Genomic DNA, 21,520 nt, shown 5'->3' on the forward strand with positions numbered 1-21,520 from the left:
ATGTGTGTATATGTATATATATATATATATATATATATATATATATATATATATATATATATATATATATATATATATGTGTGTGTGTATATATATATATATATATATATATATATATATATATATATATATACACACATATATATATATATATATATATAGTTGGAGAGGATGCCTTCTAGTAAATTCTGCAGACCACCACAGACCAGGAGAGCCCCGATCAGGGTTACAACACTGCTTTATTTGCAAAAATTAGTGCAGGGGTTTCGTGTCCATGTCTCTCTCCAGCTGCTGCTAATAAAGGCGATAAGTGATTAGATAACAAGGCCCACCTGGGCCATCTTTGCACCTGTCGTCGTCTTCGAGGCCGGTCATAGCACACCCCGTTCCACGGCAGGCCACACCCCCTCTCCACAATGGTATAACATCTTTTTCAGTCCTTGTACTTCACTCACCTCCCATAACATGGATATTACCAGTACTTCCTCTGTATGAAGTAGCCAGAAAGCAGATTCCAGAGACAACACTATCGCTGCTGCCATCCATGCTGCTTTTTTTATTTATCACAGAGCAAGACGCAGCCTGGAGGCAGGACTCACACACAAACTTTGCACTCAACACGAAGCCTGCGTCAAATTGAGAGCATATCTCTGCTGCCACGTTAACACTTTATCGCAGCAGTTTGGCAGATTTTCATGTTGGAAGAGCAAGGGGAAAAAAACGAAAAAAAAAACCCTCACACCTTTTGAAGGCTGAGAAACATCTCCCCCCTTTCTTGAAGGGTTATTTGGTGGAGCTCACGTTGTCTTTAATGTGATAAAGGTTCACAGGCTGTCACATGTATAATTAGTTTGGGGCTGATAGCGGAGAGGAGTGCAACAAAATAGAAAATCGGAACTACATGCTGGGGCACATTGTTAGCCAGCATTGTTTTTCATTTTCTCCCGGTAGAAAAAAACAAACATGAACTAAATCTGTTTATCATTACACCAAGTATCCCACTGAGAGTTTTCATTTTATTTCCTGCATTGTTCTGTTGTGCTTAATTGCCAAATGCAACGTTTTAAATTGCTTCACCAAACTTACTTTTAATTGATTTATTTTTTTTTGTCAAAACAAAGGTTGGACGAGTCTTCACTAATATGTGATTAGAGACAGTATGTTTGCTCCTTCTGGTGGTTTGCATTGGTTTATTGTTTCACTTTCATTGTATTGCCGATTACTTTACTATTGATTTTTTTTTTCCGTGTAAATACTTAATGTATTTATCTATCTTCGGGCCAAATATATATAATTTATAACATATTTTGCAGTGACTGGTGGTAGGGCTGGGCGATATGGCCTTTTTTTAATATCTCGATATTTTTGGGCCATATTGCAATACCCAATATACATCTCCATATTTTGCCTTAGCCTTGATTGAATACTTGATACATATAATCACAGCAGCATGATGATTCTATGTGTCTACATTAAAACATTCTTCTTCATACTGCATTAAAATATGCTCATTTTTAATCTTTCATGCAGAGAGGTAAATCACAACTAAGTCAATTGACCAAAACTTGTATTTATTAAACAGTTATTAAGCAGTGGCACAAACATTCATGTCATTTCCAAAACAGAAAGTGCAAGATTGTCAGAGACATTTCAAAACAAGCAATTAGTGCACTTTTGTGCATGATGTCACTAAGATGACATATCAAAACAACACTAAAGTAAAGGTAAGACCATAATAACGTTTGTGTTATTAAATGTGCTTTTCATGATGGTATCCTTACATCACACTCAAATTTTTACTGCATTTTTTTGGTAAGTACCGGGAGCGAGAAGAGGTTTTAAAATAATTAGAGCGTGCTTACCTTTACCTCTTCTCACTCCGGTAAGCGCCGGAGTGAGAAGAGGTTTTAAATCAATTAGCGCAGGGGTGCCCATTACGTCGATCGCGAGCTACCAGTCGACCGCGGGGGGTGTGTCAGTCCATCTCCAGCCAGGCTTTTAAAAAAAATAGACCTAAAAATGAGTGATCATCAATCTTCACCAAGACGTCACTTAAATGACATTCACGGTACCGGAGGGTCTTGTGAGATGACGCTGGCTGCTGCAAGATCATTATTATGAAAATATGACCGAGAGGAAGGCGAGAAACACTTTTTATTTCAACAGACTCTCGCGCCGTACCTTCCGTCAAAACTCTAAAGGCCGACTGCACATTTCCTATCTTCACAATAAAAGCCCTGCTTCATGCTGCCTGCGCTAACTAAATACAGAGTCTCGGAAAACTGGCGTTCACAAGCGATCCCTCAGAAAGCTGGCGTGCACATCACTTGTGCACGCCAGCTTTCCGAGACTCTTATTTTGTTAGCGCAGGCAGCATGAAGCAGGGCTTTTATTGTGAAGATAGGAAATGTGCAGTCGGCCTTTAGAGTTTTGACGGAAGGGACGGCGCGAAAGTCTGTTGAAATAAAAAGTGTTTCTCGCCTTCCTCTCTGTCATTTTTTCATAATAATGAACTGGCAGCAGCCAGCGTCATCTCACAAGACCCTCGGGTGCCGTGAATGTCAATCAAGCAAGCTACGGAATTTGCCGCCAATGTTTTTCTTGTAAAGTGTATGGAAGCTGGATGAATTAGATGCCAAAAACCAACCACTTTCATGTGGTATTGTACAGAAAGGACAACTTTTTTTTCTCCTCCATTTGAAAATGTGGGCGTTATCATCATTACTGTCTGATTCCAATCAATGCAAGTCATCAGAATCAGGTAATACACCAACTTATATTCTTGTCTTGGTGAAAGAAAGACATCTATATGTGTTACACATGCTTGTATTATCATTAAACACAATTAACTTGTTTACAAAAATGTCTCTTTCATAAATAAATAAATATAAATAATATATATAAATGAGGTAGATCCCCTCGAGTTGGTCAATTGAAAAGTAGCTCGCCTGCAGAAAAAGTGTGGGCACCCCTGAATTAGCGCCTCGGTGGCAATTCAAAGAAACACCGTAAGTCAATTTAGCAAAACTGTATTTATTAAACAGTTATTAAGCAGTGGCACAAACATTCATGTCATTTCCAAAACAGAAATTGCAAGATTGTCAGAGACATTTTAAAACAAGCAATTAGTGCACTATTGTGCATGATGTCACTAAGATGACATATCAAAAAAAACACTAAAATAAAGTGCACTTTTTGTACGGAACGCCACTACAATAGTTTCAAACAAATAAAGTGTACTTTTGTGCATGATGTCAGACAAGATACTTCGATTATTGTCAAATAAAAATGAGCTGCATTATAGGAAATCAAATAGTGTTCGTCCTTTGTTCTGTGGTGGGTTCCTGCAGGCATGATCTACTTTTGTTGTTGACTATTTTTTTCATACGGTGTTGATCTGGAAATGTTTGCTTCGGACATGTTGACATGCGGAGTAATCACTCTTCATTCTCTCGCAGGTGCCTTTTCAAATGCTGCTACATATTAGCAGTAATGCTACTTTTTGTAGCAACGCTTTTGCCCCACACTTGACATATTACGCTTGTCTCTTCGACATATTCCCACTTGAAGCCAAACCCACCGGCAGACGATGGACCTCCTGCTGTTTTTCTTGGGAATTAATTATTTCTTGATTTGTTGCCAGATTTGCACCTTTTTTCTCTCGTATTACCACTCGCACGGCTCCGCTAGCGTCACAGCTAACGTTACCCATGCTGCTACCTGTCTGCTCCGTGAGGGCGTATACGTATGTGACGTATGTAAGAAGGTGTGCTTGCTGTCTGTGGGAAGGAAGGACAACAAAGAGTGGGAAGAGCCTGTAGTGTAATGCCAGCAGCTAAAAGAAACTGTGTGAGAACGTATACTCGAATATCACGATATAGTCATTTTCTATATCGCACACGATATATCGATATATTGCCCAGCCCTAGCGGGCCGTGTGTTTCCCACCTAGGCCTTCAGTACCTCTCAAAATACCATAATTGATGTCACCGCATGACGATTGTTGGAGAAATACTATACATTTACGCCCTACTGGGCATTGAAACACCTCAACAGTGTGCAAAATTGGTTATTTTCTGGTTATTTTCTGGTACATTTAATAATCAATTAAAGCATATCTTCTGCGGTACTGTCAAAATTAAAATTGCAAAAAAAATATTAAAAGGGAAAAAAATATATATATTTTAACTCACACTTTGTAGCACCTATTCGACCCGTCGTAGTTGGCTTAGTGGTACCCGTCGTAGTTGGTTTATTCGAGTGGAAATGTTGGGCATTTCATTGCCAGAACAGCTGAGCTAGCTTCCGCAGTTGGCCCACATCGATGTAGTTTCTCTTTAAATATCCTTCTTGAAAATGGCCCTGCAAATGTACAGTCGTGGTCAAAAGTTTACATACACTTGTAAAGAACATAATGTCATGGCTGTCTTGAGTTTCCAATCATTTCTACAACTCTTATTTTTTGGTGATAGACTGATTGGAGCACATACTTGTTGGTCAGCAAAAAACATTCATGAAGTTTGGTTCTTTTATGAATTTCTTATGGGTTTACTGAAAATGTGAGCAAACCCTGCTGGGTCAAAAGTATACATACAGCAATGTTAATATTTGCTTACATGTCCCTTGGCAAGTTTCACTGAAATAAGGCGCTTTTGGTAGCCATCCACAAGCTTCCGGTTGACTTTTCGACCACTCCTCTTGACAAAATTGGTGCAGTTCAGCTACATTTGTTGGTTTTCTGACATGGAGTAGTTTCTTCAGCATTGTCCACACATTTAAGTCAGGACTTTTAGCCTGATTTAGCCATTCCTTAACCACTTTTGATCTGTGTTTGGGGTCATTGTCCTGTTGGAACACCCAACTGCGCCCAAGACCCAACCTCCAGTCTGATCATTTTAGATTGTCCTGAAAAATTTGGAGGTAACCCTCCTTTTTTCATTGTCCCATTTAAAACACCAGTTTGATTGGCAGCAAAGCAGGCCCAGAGCATAATACTACCACCACCATGCTTGACGGTAGGTGTGGTGTTCCTGGGATTAAAAGCCTCACCTTTTCTCCTCCAAACATATTGCTGGGTATTGAGGCCAAACAGCTCCATTTTTGTTTCATCAGACCACAGAACTTTCTTCCAGAAGTGAAGTGAAGTGAATTATATTTATATAGCGCTTTTCTCTAGTGACTCAAAGCGCTTTACACAGTGAAACCCAATATCTAAGTTACATTTAAAGCAGTGTGGGTGGCACTCGGAGCAGGTGGGTAAAGTGTCTTGCCCAAGGACACATTGGCAGTGACTAGGATGGCGGGAGCGGGGATCGAACTTGGAACCCTCAAGTTGCTGACACGGCCGCTCTACCAACCGAGCTATGCCGCCCCAGAAGGCCTTATCTTTGTCCATGTGATGTCAGATGAAACAAGAATTGAGCTCTTTCAAAATGTTTCACTTAAATACTTCAGTAACGTAAATAAAAATGTTAATTACATATACTAAAAAAATTACGAAACACATTGAACGTGAACGGCAGTAATTCAAGTCAGGTGCGTACTATATACCCGGCGGAAAATCAAGGAAATACGGTAGTTGGGATTTCCCTCTCTGCATGAAAGTTTAAAAGTAGCATATATTAATGCAGTATGAAGAAAAATGTTTTAATGTAGACACATAGAATCATCATACTGCTGTGATTATATGTATCAAAGAGATGCGCGGTTTGCGGTCTCATCCGCGGATAAACCGCGGGTCGGGCGGGTGACATGACGAAAAAATAGATTTTAATTAGATCCGGGCGGGTGGCGGTTGAACCATCCGGAAATATTTGAAATACATGGTTCTGGGATTGGTATCCTTTACCATTCAAAGGACCATTGAAGACCCGTGTCACAAAGCGAAGAAGACAATAGGAGACGCTGATATTCTCTAGAATGACTGCCGGCAGTCACCCAGGTAATAAGTATTAGGGCGTGCTATGAGGCCATTGGCTTTGTCGCCAACTACAACATGTACGATCTGCTTGTCAGTCCAGCGACATATTGTGTGTGGCTTCCGCAGACACACGACTGCAAGGCATACTGGGTGACACAGAGTACACTAATGGTCGTGATATAAACAATTTTAACACTCTTAGTAATATGCGCCAGGCTGTGAAGCCACACCAAACAAGATTGACAAACACATTTCGGGAGAACATCCTTCCAGTAACACACCATAAACGCAACACAACAAATACCCAGAATCCTTTGTATCCATGACAAACCTGACTATTTTATACACCTTGCTAGCAGCAACCCCCCCTCCCCCTGTGCGTCTGTAAGGTGGGCGGGGTTGGGGGCGCGGGGGTGTAAAATATATTAAGGAAGTCTCACGGATACAAAGGATTCTGGGTATTTGTTGTGTTGCGTTTATATTGTGTTACTGTGAGGATGTGTTTGTCAATCTTGTTTGGTGTGGCTTCACAGCGTGGTGCATATTAGTAAGTGTTAAAGTTGTTTATATCACAACCATCAGTGTACTCTATATTACCCAGTATGCCTATCAATATTGTACGTGTGATTGCGGAAGTTGCACACATGTTGCCGGACTAACAGTCGGTTTGTACATGTTGTTGAAGGCGTCTAAGGCAAAGGCTTCACAGCACGCCCATATTCTTGTCATCAGGATGAACGCCATTGGATATTCGCGAGAAGGTTAGCGGCTCCCATTATCTTCAATACTCTGTAAAAACGGGTTTAAATAGTGGTAAAGGTGGTCGACCTCTGATGTATTGTTGCGGTTCTGATAAAATGTTGGTTCGGGCGGGTGGATGACGACTTTGCTGATGCGGTTGCGGATGATATAATTGCCTATCCGCGCATCTCTAATGCATCAAGTGTTCATTCAAGGCTATGGCAAAATATCGAGATATATATCGTGTATCGTGACATGGCCCCCCAAAAAATATCGACAAAAAGGCCATATCGCCCAGCCCTAAGCTGACCTCTTTTTAACGCGAAACCAATGGCAGAACTGGTGAAAGATGAAGCCCACAGTTACCAGAAGGCCACTGCTAGACCATGCAAGAGAGAAATCCGCTAGGAAAAGAATTCCATGAGCGGCATAGCAAGTTCGGTATGCGGAAATATTTCAACACCTTCCTGCCGCAGCTGCAGCGCTGACGGTAAAGTGGCTGCGGGTGACGCCTCAAGGACATATCGACAAAATCTTCACCCTGAAATATGTATTCTGAAATGTCAGTAAAGAACAGTCAAAGGCCCATTAATATATAATAGCCGCGGTAAACCGGCTGCGTGGTTAAGTTGTTTTTTTTTCCGCCGCCTTCCCGTCTGAATCATCAACAAATCGTCATCCACCCGCCATTCACCCGAACCAACATTTTATCAGAACCGCAACCGCCCGCTGAAATACATCAGAGGTCGGCCACCTTTACCACTATTTAAACCCGTTTTACAGAGTATTGAAGATAATGGGAGCCGCTAACCTTCTCGCGAATATCCAATGGCGTTCATCCTGATGACAAGAATATGGGTGTGCTGTGAAGCCATTGCCTTTGACACCTTCAACAACATGGCTGCGGGTGACGCCTCAAGGACATATCGACAAAATCTTCACCCTGAAATATGTATTCTGAAATGTTAGTAAAGAACAGTCAAAGCCCCATTAATATATAATAGCCGCGGTAAACCGGCTGCGTGGTTAAGTTGTTTTTTTTTCCGCCGCCTTCCCGTCTGAATCATCAACAAATCGTCATCCACCCGCCATTCACCCGAACCAACATTTTATCAGAACCGCAACCGCCCGCTGAAATACATCAGAGGTCGGCCACCTTTACCACTATTTAAACCCGTTTTACAGAGTATTGAAGATAATGGGAGCCGCTAACCTTCTCGCGAATATCCAATGGCGTTCATCCTGATGACAAGAATATGGGTGTGCTGTGAAGCCATTGCCTTTGACACCTTCAACAACATGGCTGCGGGTGACGCCTCAAGGACATATCGACAAAATCTTCACCCTGAAATATGTATTCTGAAATGTTAGTAAAGAACAGTCAAAGGCCCATTAATATATAATAGCTGCGGTAAACCGGCTGCGTGGTTAAGTTGTTTTTTTTCCGCCGCCTTCCCGTCTGAATCAACAAATCGTCATCCAGCCGTCATTTACCCGAACCAACATTTTATCAGAACCGCAACCGCCCGCTGAAATACATCAGAGGTCGGCCACCTTTACCACTATTTAAACTCGTTTTACAGAGTATTGAAGATAATGGGAGCCGCTAACCTTCTCGCGAATATCCAATGGCGTTCATCCTGATGACAAGAATATGGGTGTGCTGTGAAGCCATTGCCTTTGACACCTTCGACAACATGGCTGCGGGTGACGCCTCAAGGACATATTGACAAAATCTTCACCCTGAAATATGTATTCTGAAATGTTAGTAAAGAACAGTCAAAGCCCCATTAATATATAATAGCTGCGGTAAACCGGCTGCGTGGTTAAGTTGTTTTTTTCCCGCCGCCTTCCCGTCTGAATCAACAAATCGTCATCCACCCGCCATTCACCCGAACCAACATTTTATCAGAACCGCAACCGCCCGCTGAAATACATCAGAGGTCGGCCACCTTTACCACTATTTAAACCCGTTTTACAGAGTATTGAAGATAATGGGAGCCGCTAACCTTCTCGCGAATATCCAATGGCGTTCATCCTGATGACAAGAATATGGGTGTGCTGTGAAGCCATTGCCTTTGACACCTTCAACAACATGGCTGCGGGTGACGCCTCAAGGACATATCGACAAAATCTTCACCCTGAAATATGTATTCTGAAATGTTAGTAAAGAACAGTCAAAGCCCCATTAATATATAATAGCTGCGGTAAACCGGCTGCATGGTTAAGTTGTTTTTTTTCCGCCGCCTTCCCGTCTGAATCAACAAATCGTCATCCACCCGCCATTCACCCGAACCAACATTTTATCAGAACCGCAACCGCCCGCTGAAATACATCAGAGGTCGGCCACCTTTACCACTATTTAAACCCGTTTTACAGAGTATTGACGATAATGGGAGCCGCTAACCTTCTCGCGAATATCCAATGGCGATGACAAGAATATGGGTGTGCTGTGAAGCCATTGCCTTTGACACCTTCAACAACATGGCTGCGGGTGACGCCTCAAGGACATATCGACAAAATCTTCACCCTGAAATATGTATTCTGAAATGTTAGCAAAGAACAGTCAAAGCCCCATTAATATATAATAGCTGCGGTAAACCGGCTGCATGGTTAAGTTGTTTTTTTTCCGCCGCCTTCCCGTCTGAATCAACAAATCGTCATCCACCCGCCATTCACCCGAACCAACATTTTATCAGAACCGCAACCGCCCGCTGAAATACATCAGAGGTCGGCCACCTTTACCACTATTTAAACCCGTTTTACAGAGTATTGAAGATAATGGGAGCCGCTAACCTTCTCGCGAATATCCAATGGCGTTCATCCTGATGACAAGAATATGGGCGTGCTGTGAAGCCATTGCCTTTGACACCTTCAACAACATGGCTGCGGGTGACGCCTCAAGGACATATCGACAAAATCTTCACCCTGAAATATGTATTCTGAAATGTTAGTAAAGAACAGTCAAAGCCCCATTAATATATAATAGCCGCGGTAAACCGGCTGCATGGTTAAGTTGTTTTTCCCGCCGCCTTCCCGTCTGAATCATCAACAAATCGTCATCCACCCGCCATTCACCCGAACCAACATTTTATCAGAACCGCAACCGCCCGCTGAAATACATCAGAGGTCGGCCACCTTTACCACTATTTAAACCCGTTTTACAGAGTATTGAAGATAATGGGAGCCGCTAACCTTCTCGCGAATATCCAATGGCGTTCATCCTGATGACAAGAATATGGGTGTGCTGTGAAGCCATTGCCTTTGACACCTTCAACAACATGGCTGCGGGTGACGCCTCAAGGACATATCGACAAAATCTTCACCCTGAAATATGTATTCTGAAATGTTAGTAAAGAACAGTCAAAGCCCCATTAATATATAATAGCCGCGGTAAACCGGCTGCGTGGTTAAGTTGTTTTTTTTCCGCCGCCTTCCCGTCTGAATCAACAAATCGTCATCCACCCGCCATTCACCCGAACCAACATTTTATCAGAACCGCAACCGCCCGCTGAAATACATCAGAGGTCGGCTACCTTTACCACTATTTAAACCCGTTTTACAGAGTATTGAAGATAATGGGAGCCGCTAACCTCGCGAATATCCAATGGCGTTCATCCTGATGACAAGAATATGGGTGTGCTGTGAAGTCATTGCCTTTGACACCTTCAACAACATGGCTGCGGGTGACGCCTCAAGGACATATCGACAAAATCTTCACCCTGAAATATGTATTCTGAAATGTTAGTAAAGAACAGTCAAAGCCCCATTAATATATAATAGCCGCGGTAAACCGGCTGCATGGTTAAGTTGTTTTTTTTCCGCCGCCTTCCCGTCTGAATCATCAACAAATCGTCATCCACCCGCCATTCACCCGAACCAACATTTTATCAGAACCGCAACCGCCTGCTGAAATACATCAGAGGTCGGCCACCTTTACCACTATTTAAACCCGTCTTACAGAGTATTGAAGATAATGGGAGCCGCTAACCTTCTCGCGAATATCCAATGGCGATGACAAGAATATGGGTGTGCTGTGAAGCCATTGCCTTTGACACCTTCGACAACATGGCTGCGGGTGACGCCTCAAGGACATATCGACAAAATCTTCACCCTGAAATATGTATTCTGAAATGTTAGTAAAGAACAGTCAAAGCCCCATTAATATATAATAGCCGCGGTAAACCGGCTGCATGGTTAAGTTGTTTTTCCCGCCGCCTTCCCGTCTGAATCAACAAATCGTCATCCACCCGCCATTCACCCGAACCAACATTTTATCAGAACCGCAACCGCCCGCTGAAATACATCAGAGGTCGGCCACCTTTACCACTATTTAAACCCGTTTTGCAGAGTATTGAAGATAATGGGAGCCGCTAACCTTCTCGCGAATATCCAATGGCGATGACAAGAATATGGGTGTGCTGTGAAGCCATTGCCTTTGACACCTTCGACAACATGGCTGCGGGTGACGCCTCAAGGACATATCGACAAAATCTTCACCCTGAAATATGTATTCTGAAATGTTAGTAAAGAACAGTCAAAGGCCCATTAATATATAATAGCCGCGGTAAACCGGCTGCATGGTTAAGTTGTTTTTCCCGCCGCCTTCCCGTCTGAATCATCAACAAATCGTCATCCACCCGCCATTCACCCGAACCAACATTTTATCAGAACCGCAACCGCCCGCTGAAATACATCAGAGGTCGGCCACCTTTACCACTATTTAAACCCGTTTTACAGAGTATTGAAGATAATGGGAGCCGCTAACCTTCTCGCGAATATCCAATGGCGTTCATCCTGATGACAAGAATATGGGTGTGCTGTGAAGCCATTGCCTTTGACACCTTCAACAACATGGCTGCGGGTGACGCCTCAAGGACATATCGACAAAATCTTCACCCTGAAATATGTATTCTGAAATGTTAGTAAAGAACAGTCAAAGGCCCATTAATATATAATAGCTGCGGTAAACCGGCTGCGTGGTTAAGTTGTTTTTTTCCCGCCGCCTTACCGTCTGAATCATCAACAAATCGTCATCGACCCGCCATTCACCCGAACCAACATTTTATCAGAACCGCAACCGCCCGCTGAAATACATCAGAGGTCGGCCACCTTTACCACTATTTAAACCCGTTTTACAGGGTATTGAAGATAATGGGAGCCGCTAACCTTCTCGCGAATATCCAATGGCGTTCATCCTGATGACAAGAATATGGGTGTGCTGTGAAGCCATTGCCTTTGACACCTTCAACAACATGGCTGCGGGTGACGCCTCAAGGACATATCGACAAAATCTTCACCCTGAAATATGTATTCTGAAATGTTAGTAAAGAACAGTCAAAGCCCCATTAATATATAATAGCCGCGGTAAACCGGCTGCATGGTTAAGTTGTTTTTTTCCCGCCGCCTTCCCGTCTGAATCATCAACAAATCGTCATCCACCCGCCATTCACCCGAACCAACATTTTATCAGAACCGCAACCGCCCGCTGAAATACATCAGAGGTCGGCCACCTTTACCACTATTTAAACCCGTTTTACAGAGTATTGAAGATAATGGGAGCCGCTAACCTTCTCGCGAATATCCAATGGCGATGACAAGAATATGGGTGTGCTGTGAAGCCATTGCCTTTGACACCTTCGACAACATGGCTGCGGGTGACGCCTCAAGGACATATCGACAAAATCTTCACCCTGAAATATGTATTCTGAAATGTTAGTAAAGAACAGTCAAAGCCCCATTAATATATAATAGCTGCGGTAAACCGGCTGCGTGGTTAAGTTGTTTTTTTTCCGCCGCCTTCCCGTCTGAATGATCAACAAATGTCAGATAAAGCCGAGACTTAACATGAGCAATTACTACCTCAAAAGCAGTCATTTACTTTGATCCCGAGTCAGAAGAGGCGGCACGGGGGCAACACGTAGTGATGCTGCGGCGGCAAGCTTTTCATGTCTCAGAGGCAAGACACAGGGCTGAAAAGTGAGACGAGCTTTTGAAGGAAACAGCGGAGGCTTCTTCAGTTTTGTTGCTGCAGGGTTTAGCACAAAAGGGCAGGAGTGTGTGGCGCGCGTTCACCACTAATTGGTCTTTTCAATCAAATGACCGGGAAGGAGCATTTGTGCATGCATTGTGTGAGCCAACATCCGCCACGCGGTCGTTATTGAAGTAGGGAGGCGGAGCTCGTTGATGCGTTCGTTGAACAGATAGAAAATCCTTAGAGTCATTGTGGCGAACAAAGACTACAGAGCAAAGACTTTTCCAGAATTAAGAAGGATACATGCCACTCACAACAAAGGAATTCAGTTGTTTATCCCATGGGGAACTAGCCGCATAATTTTCCGGGAGACTCAATCAATCAATCAATCAATGTTTACTTATATAGCCCTAAATCACTAGTGTCTCAAAGGGCTGCACAAACCACTACGACATCCTCGGTAGGCCCACATAAGGGCAAGGAAAACTCACACCCAGTGGGACGTCGGTGACAATAATGACTATGAGAACATGATACTGTGAAAGATCAATCCATAATGGATCCAACACAGTCGCGAGAGTCCAGTCCAAAGCGGATCCAACACAGCAGCGAGAGTCCCGTTCACAGCGGAGCATGCAGGAAACCATCCCAAGCGGAGGCTGATCAGCAGCGCAGAGATGTCCCCAGCCGATACACAGGCGAGCAGTACATGGCCACCGGATCGGACCGGACTCCCTCCACAAGGGAGAGTGGGACATAGGAGGAAAAAGAAAAGAAACGGCAGATCAACTGGTCTAAAAAGGGAGTCTATTTAAAGGCTAGAGTATACTCCCAAATTTCTCCTGATTTTCAGCCGGACCTGAGTCAGGACAGCCTGTCGTCACGTCAGCTTTTCCTCCATAATAACAGCGTGGCGGCCCAGTCGTGTTTTAAAGGGGAACATTATCACCATTTCTGAAGGCTTGAAACAAAAACAAAAATCAGTTCCCAGTGGCTTATTTTATTTTTCAAAGTTTTTCTCGAAATTTTACCCGTCACGCAATATCCTGAAAAACGGCTTCAAAGTGCCTGATTTAACCGTCGTTATATCCACCCGTCCGTTATCCTGTCACGTCACTGCGTGACCACACAGAAACAAACGTGGCGGATAGCACAGAAAGGTATAGCGATATTAGCTCGGATTCAGACTCGGATTTCAGCGCCGTAAGCGATTCGACAGAATACGCATGTATTGAAACGGATGATTGGAGTGTGGAGGCAGGTACCGAAAACGAAATTAAAGAAGAAACAGAAACTTTTGAGCCATATCACGACAGAGAGCGGCACGGGAGGAAGTGCGGACGAATTCGGCGATCGCCTTCTAACCAACGATTGGTATGTGTTTGTTTGGCATTAAATGTGGGTGGAGGGAAAGGCTGGATGCAAATATAGCTACAAATGAGGCATAATGATGCAATATGTACATACAGCTAGCCTAAATAGCATGTTGGCATTGATTATCTGGCAATCATGCCGTGACCAAATATGTCTGATTAGCACACCCCACATAAGTCAATAACATCAACAGAACTCAGCTTTGTGATTTCGTTGACTTAATCGTTGGAAATGCATCTGCTTTGAGTGTCGCAGGATATCCACACATTCTTGCCATCTCTGTCGTAGCATAGCTGTCGTCGGTAAAGTGTGCAGAACAAACGAGGGACTTTGGCATCTTTTGACCAGTGGTGCAACTTGAATCCCTCCCTGTTAGTGTTGTTACACCCTCCGACAACACACCCACGAGGCATGATGTCTCCAAGGTACCGAAAATAGTCGAATAAACGGAAAATAACAGAGCTGATTTGACTTGGTGTGTGTAATGCTTATTTCAGCAAGACAAGTTTTACAAATGCGTGGCTTAATAGTAAAAGAGTGAGGGTACTAGACTGGCCTGCCTGTAGTCCAGACCTGATTGAAAATATGTGACGCATTATGAAGCCTAAAATATCACAACGGAGACCCTGTTTTTTGTGATTCTGTAGACCAGGGGTCACCAACCTTTTTGAAACCAAGAGCTACTTCTTGGGTACTGATTAATGCGAAGGGCTACCAGTTTGATACACACTTAAATAAATCGCCAGAAACAGCCAATTTGCTCAATTTACCTTTAATAAATAAATCTATATATTTTTTTAAAAAAAGGGTATTTCTGTCTGTCATTCCGTCGTACATTTTTTTTCCTTTTACGGAAAGTTTTTTTGTAGAGAATAAATGATTAAAAAAACACTTAATTGAACAGTTTAAAAGAGAAAACAGGAAAAAAAAAAGAGAATTAAGTTTTGAAACATAGTTTATCTTCAATTTCGACTTTAAAATTCAAAATTCAGCGGAAAAAAAGAAGAAAAAAAACTAGCTAATTCGAATGATTTGGAAAAAAATTACAAAAATAATTAATGGAACATCATTAGTAATTTTTCCTGATTAAGATAAGTTTTAGAATTTTGATGACATGTTTTAAAGAGGTTAAAATCCAATCTGCATTTTGTTAGAATCTATAAAAAAATTGGACCAAGCTATATTTCTAACAAAGACAAATCATTATTTCTTCTAGATTTTCCGGAACAACATTTTTAAAAGACTTTGAAATAAGATTCAAATTTGATTCTAAAAATGTTTTAAATATGCCGGAATAATTTTTGGGGAATTTTAATCATAAGTTTGAAAAAAATATTTCACAAATATTCTTCGTCGAAAAAACAGAAGCTAAAATGAGGAATTAAAATCAAATGTATTTATTATTCTTTACAATAACAAAAAACAATTTACTTGAACATTGATTTAAATTGTCTGGAAAGAAGAGGGAGGAATTTAAAAGGTAAAAAGGTGTTTAAAAATCCTAAAATTATTTTTAAGGTTGTATTTTTTCTCTAGAATTGTTTTTCTGAAAGTTCCATCCATTTTTCTACCGCTTATTCCCTTTCGGGGTCGCGGGGGGCGCTGGCGCCTATCTCCGCTACAATCGGGCGGAAGGCGGGGTACACCCTGGACAAGTCGCTACCTCATCGCAGGGCCAACACAGATAGACAGACAACATTCACACACTAGGGACCATTTAGTGTTGCCAAAGTTATAAGAAGCAAAGTTAAAAAATGTATTAATTTATTTAATTTATTGGGGTGGTATAGCTCGGTTGGTAAAGCAGTCGTGCCAGCAACTTGAGGGTTGCAGGTTCGAATCCCGCTTCCGCCATCCTAGTCACTGCCGTTGTGTCCTTGGGCAAGACACTTTACCCACCTGCTCCCAGTGCCACCAACACTGCTTTAAATGCAACTTAGATATTGGGTTTCACTATGTAAAGTCGCTTTGAGTCACTAGAGAAAAAGCGCTATATAAATATAATTCACTTCACTAAACAAGTGAAGACCAAGTCTTTAAAATATTTTCTTGGATTTTCAATTTCTATTTTAGTTTTGTCTCTCTCAGAATTAAAAATGTCAAGCAAAGCGAGACCAGCTTGCGAGTAAATAAACACAATTTAAAAAATAGAGGCAGCTCACTGGTAAGTGCTGCTATTTGAGCTATTTTTAGAACAGCCCAGCGGGCGACTCATCTGGTCCTTACGGGCTACCTGGTGCCCTTGGGCACCGCGTTGGTGACCCCTGCTGTGGATGTTATCCTTTGCACTCATGTTGTCAGTTCATATGGTTGGAGACCAGGATTGTGTCAATCTCTGGCTGTGGGCCAATTACTACAAATGGCCAGACGCTCATAATTCAAGTTATACTGGCAACCTAAAGCACAACAACAAAAAACCAAGAGCGCGCTTGTATCTCAAAATACTTGTTAAGGCACTCGTAAGTTGAGCTACCACCGCTTCTTATTTTAACCGGCACAGCTTTTTATATGCTTTCTGGGACCGGTTGATCGGATCAGGAAACACGAAGAGAAATTGCATGGAGACTGAGATGCAAGGCGAGTGACACAGAAGAACAAGTGATATCCAGGGAAATAAGATGGAGAACCAGCCAGACTTAGGCTTACGTCTGCAGAGACGAGTGAGCGGTAAAGGCTGAGGCAAAGAAATACTTCCCTGCTTGCTGCTTTTGCCCTCCTTCACCGTGAACACTGGCCGTGATGGACGGGTCGAGAGACAATTGAATAATTAAAGCTGCAAGCAGCGTTGGTCGGGTCCGCCTTTGGCTGCTGCCGCCGTGACCCAAGACCCGATCTTAGTCAGACCTACATAGAAGTTTTTGTTTCATCACTCTACGACGTTCCTAACAGAATTTACAAGCAGTTTTTGTCAGTTTTTTTTCCTAGGGGGCGCTAGAGTACAATTTTCATTTTTGGGATTTTTTTTTTCATTATAAAATCGAAACCGTAGCACTTATAAATTTTAATCAGAAGGGTTCAATCTCTCTCCTGTGCGAGTTTGAAGCCGAAACGACAAACGGACTCAGAGGAGATAATGTTTGAAGAAAGGTGACCGTTTTTTACAAAACTTTTATTTTGAAGGGGGGATTGCAAACTTCTTGTTGATTTTTTTAGGGTGTTGTCAATCTATGAAATGTAGGTCTAAGTGAGACCTACATAGGGGTTTTTGTTTCATGTCTTTCCGACATTCCTCCCGGAAGTTACAAGCAATTTTGTCTTTGTTTTCTTCCTAGGAGCAGTTTTTTCAGTGTTTTATTGAAAAATTGCGCTAGAGTGTGAAGTGAAGTGAATTATATTTATATAGCGCTTTTCTCAAGTGACTCAAAGCGCTTTACATAGTAACACTCAGTATCTAAGTTACATTTAAACCAGTGTGGGTGGCACTGGGAGCAGGTGGGTAAAGTGTCTTGCCCAAGGACACAACGGCAGTAACTAGGATGGCACAAGCGGGAATCGAACCTGCAACCCTCAAGTTGCTGGCACGGACACTCTACCAACCGAGCTTTTGAGTTTTGGGGTTTGGTTTTTTCATGTGTGTGCCAAGTTTGGTGAGTTTTGAAGCATTTTAAGGAGGTCAAATTTCAGCTCAAAGAGGCAAAAATTGAATTTTTCGCGAAAATTTTACTTTTTGCTAAATTTCTGTTGATTTTAGGTATAGAAGTTTAAATTGGGAAATGTAGGTCTAAGTCAGCCCTACATAGAGGTTTTTGTTTCATGTCTCTACGACATTGCTACTGGAAGTTATAAGCAGTCTGGGTTTTTTTTTCCTAGGGGGCGCTAGCGCGCAATTTTGATTTTTGGGGTTTGGTTACTTAATAACTTGGGAAGGTTTGCCAGACTGACGTGTGTGTCAAATTTGGTGAGTTTTGAAGCATGCTAAGGGGGTCAAATTAGGGTGCGAAGGTGCGGAATAAAGAATAATAATAATAAAGAATAATAATAAAACCTTACAGTTTCAATAGGGTCCTTGCCCATGGCATAGGCAGGTCGGATATTTGATGTTCAAACTCATAAACTTTATTTTTTTTTGCAAATACAAATTAACTCAGAATTTCATGGCTGCAACATGTGCCAAAGTAGTTGGGAAAGGGCATGTTCACCACTGTGTTACATCACCTTTTCTTTTAACAACACTCAATAAACGTTTGGGAACTGACGAAACTTATTCTTGAAGCTTTGAAAGTGGAATTCTATCCCATTCTTGTTTTATGTAGCGCTTAAGTTGTTCAACAGTCCGGGGTCTCCGCTGTCGTATTTTACGCTTCATAATGCGCTACACATTTTCCATGGGAGACAGGTCTGGACTGCAGGCGGGCCAGGTAAGTACCCGCATTCTTTTACTATGAAGTCACGCTGTTGCAACACGTGGTTTGGCATTGTCTTGCTGAAATAAGCAGGGGCGTCCATGATAATGTTGCTTGGATGACAACATATGTTGCTCCAAAACCTGTATGTACCTTTCTGCATTAATGGTGCCTTCACAGATGTGTAAGTTACCCATGCCTTGGGCACTAATACACCCCCATACCATCACACATGCTGGCTTTTCAACTTTGCACCTGTAACAATCCGGATGGTTATTTTCCTCTTTGTTCCGGAGGACACCACGTCCACAGTTTTTTAAAAATAATTTGAAATGTGGACTCGTCAGACCACAGAACACTTTTCCACTTTGCATCAGTCCATCTTAGATGAACACGGGCCCAGCGAAGCCAGATGTGTTCCTGGGTGTTCTTGATAAATCACTTTCGCTGTGCATAGTAAAGTTTTAACTTGCACTTACAGATGTAGCGACCAACTGTGGTTACTGAGCCCATGTGGTGATATCCTTTACACACAGATGTCCGTTTTGATGCAGTACCGCCTAAGGGATCAAAAGTCTGTAATATTATCGCTTACATGCAGTGATTTCTCCAGATTCTCTGAACCTTTTGATAATTTTACAGACCGTAGATGGTAAAATCCCTAAATTTCCTTGCAATAGCTCGTTGAGAAATGTTGTTCTAAAACTGTTCGACAATATGCTTACAAAGTGGTGACCCTCACCCCATCTTTGTTTGTGAATTACTTAGCATTTCATGGAAGCTGCTTTTATACCCAATCATGGCACCCACCTGTTCCCAATTAGCCTGCACACCTGTGGGATGTTCCAAATAAGTGTTTGATGAGCATTCTTCAACTTTATCAGTATTTATGGCCACCTTTCCCTGGCATCAAATTCTAAAGTTTATGAGTATTTGCAACAACAACAAAAAAAGTTTATCAGTTTGAACATCAAATATGTTGTCTTTGTAGCATATTCAACTGAATATGGGTTGAAAAGGATTTGCAAATCATTGTATTCCGTTTATATTTACATCTAACACAATTTCCCAACTCATATGGAAACGGGGTTTTTATATATATATATATATATATATATATATATATATATATATATACACACATGCGTATATATACATATGCATATATATATACATACACATGCATATATATTATATATATATTTATATATACACACACATGCATATATATGTGAATGTGTATGTGTGTGTGTATGTATATATGTGTGTGTATATGTATGTGTTTATATATGTGGATATATATATGTATGTATGTATATGTTTGTATATATATATATATATATATATATATATGTATATATATATATGTATATATGTATATATGCATATAAGTGTATACATATGTGTGTATACATATATGTGTATATGTGTATACATGGGTGTGTATAGATATATATGTGTGTGTGTATATATATGTGTGTGTGTGTGTGTGTGTATATATGTCTATATGTATGTATGTATGTATATATATATGTATGTATATATATATATATATATATATGTATGTATATGTGTGTGTGTGTGTGTGTATATGTCTATATGTATGTGTATATATATACGTATATGCGTATGTATGTGTGTGTGTGTGTGTGTGTATATATATAAATATATATATATATATATATATATATATATATATATATATATATATATATATATATATATATATATATATATATATATTAAGTCAAAGTACAGAGCAGCACAAACACCATTGAGTTGTAGAGCACACTCCAGGCCTGAAGGGGCAACAGTGAGAGCTGAGGGCTGAACATCTCCACCTGCTTCCAAAAGTTTGGCTTTATTGAGTTCACCTGTTTACCTGCTCAAATACATGCTCAAAATATTTGAGCATCCAGTCAGTCCGTCACTCCTTTTCGTCATGCTGCTAAGTGGAAGGAAGACAGCACCTGTGTGGACTCAGAAAACAAAGCTGGTGAGAAAAGCAAAAGAAAGAAGTGCTTGTTTGCTTGTTTGGACTGAGGGGAATGTTTCAAGAAAATAATTTCCCTGGGGAAAATGTTAATAGGGAATATTTTCACTGATGTTTACAAAATTGTTTAAGTTGACTGAAAGTAAATTTAAAAAGTCATCAGTGATGATTAAGTTTATTCTTATAATTAGGATGGATTGTTTAAATTTAATTTCATTCATATAATTGGAAATGATTAAGTTTATTCTAAAATCTAGGCCCCATCAGTGGAAATTAATTTTAGTTGGATTAACTTAATGGAAAGCAAAGCTTGTATAATGATGTATGTTTAGGAAACTGTTTTTTTTTTCCTGTTTAAGGTTATCAACCTACTCTACAATTCAACTATTCTACCATTTAACTACCAACTATTCCACTATTTGACTATTCGACTAATTATTCTGTTCATCCATTCATTTACACCGATTACACAGTTTATTTGATTGCTTTAAATCAAACATCAATAAATCACAAGGGATGAGGATTCAGTTGTCCCTTTGTGTCCTTCCTGAGTCCAATTTGTCCTTTTTCAAGTTTGGGCACAACTGTGAAAAACCTAAAGAACTTGATATATATATATATATATATATATATATATATATATATATATATATATATATATATATATATATATATATATATATATATATATATATATAATTAGGGGAGTAACGCTACGTGTATTTGTATTGAACCGTTTCGGTTCGGCACATGGGCGTACCGAACGAGTTTGTAAGCAGAAGTCTTCACAAGCTGCTCTGCTTCCTGCCTCTGTCTCAGCAGCAAGTATTGTCCCGCCCACACAACCATCTGATTGGTTACATACAAAGCCAATCAGCAGTGTGTATTCAGAGCGATGTAGTCAATGCTTCAGCGTCGAGCAGATTGTTTAACAAATGGTAAAAAACACTTCCCGGTCACAACTATTACGAACATCACTAGGAGCCCGTTGACCTTCTAGAAACTTAAACTGCAGCTCAGTTAACTCACAGTATAGGCTTGAGGTGAAGGCTTATTAGCTTTTAGCGTAACGTTAGCTCATTTTGCTGTGTGTGTGTATGTGGGACAGCAAAGCCCTGTCTGTTATTTCATCCATCCATCCATTTCCTACCGCTTATTCCCTTTTGGGGTCGCGG

The 21,520-nt window shown here is 41.1% G+C and overlaps 1 protein-coding gene across 1 annotated transcript in view; it reads left to right on the plus strand.

Moving 5' to 3' along the window:
- LOC133543114 (protein kinase C-binding protein NELL1-like) overlaps positions 1-21,520 on the plus strand; it is an 881,729-nt gene that overhangs the window by 38,857 nt on the left and 821,352 nt on the right. The gene's annotated exons all lie outside the window — the stretch shown is intronic.

The sequence above is a fragment of the Nerophis ophidion genome, linkage group LG25 (assembly GCF_033978795.1).
Source record: "Nerophis ophidion isolate RoL-2023_Sa linkage group LG25, RoL_Noph_v1.0, whole genome shotgun sequence".
Classification (NCBI taxonomy): domain Eukaryota; kingdom Metazoa; phylum Chordata; class Actinopteri; order Syngnathiformes; family Syngnathidae; genus Nerophis; species Nerophis ophidion.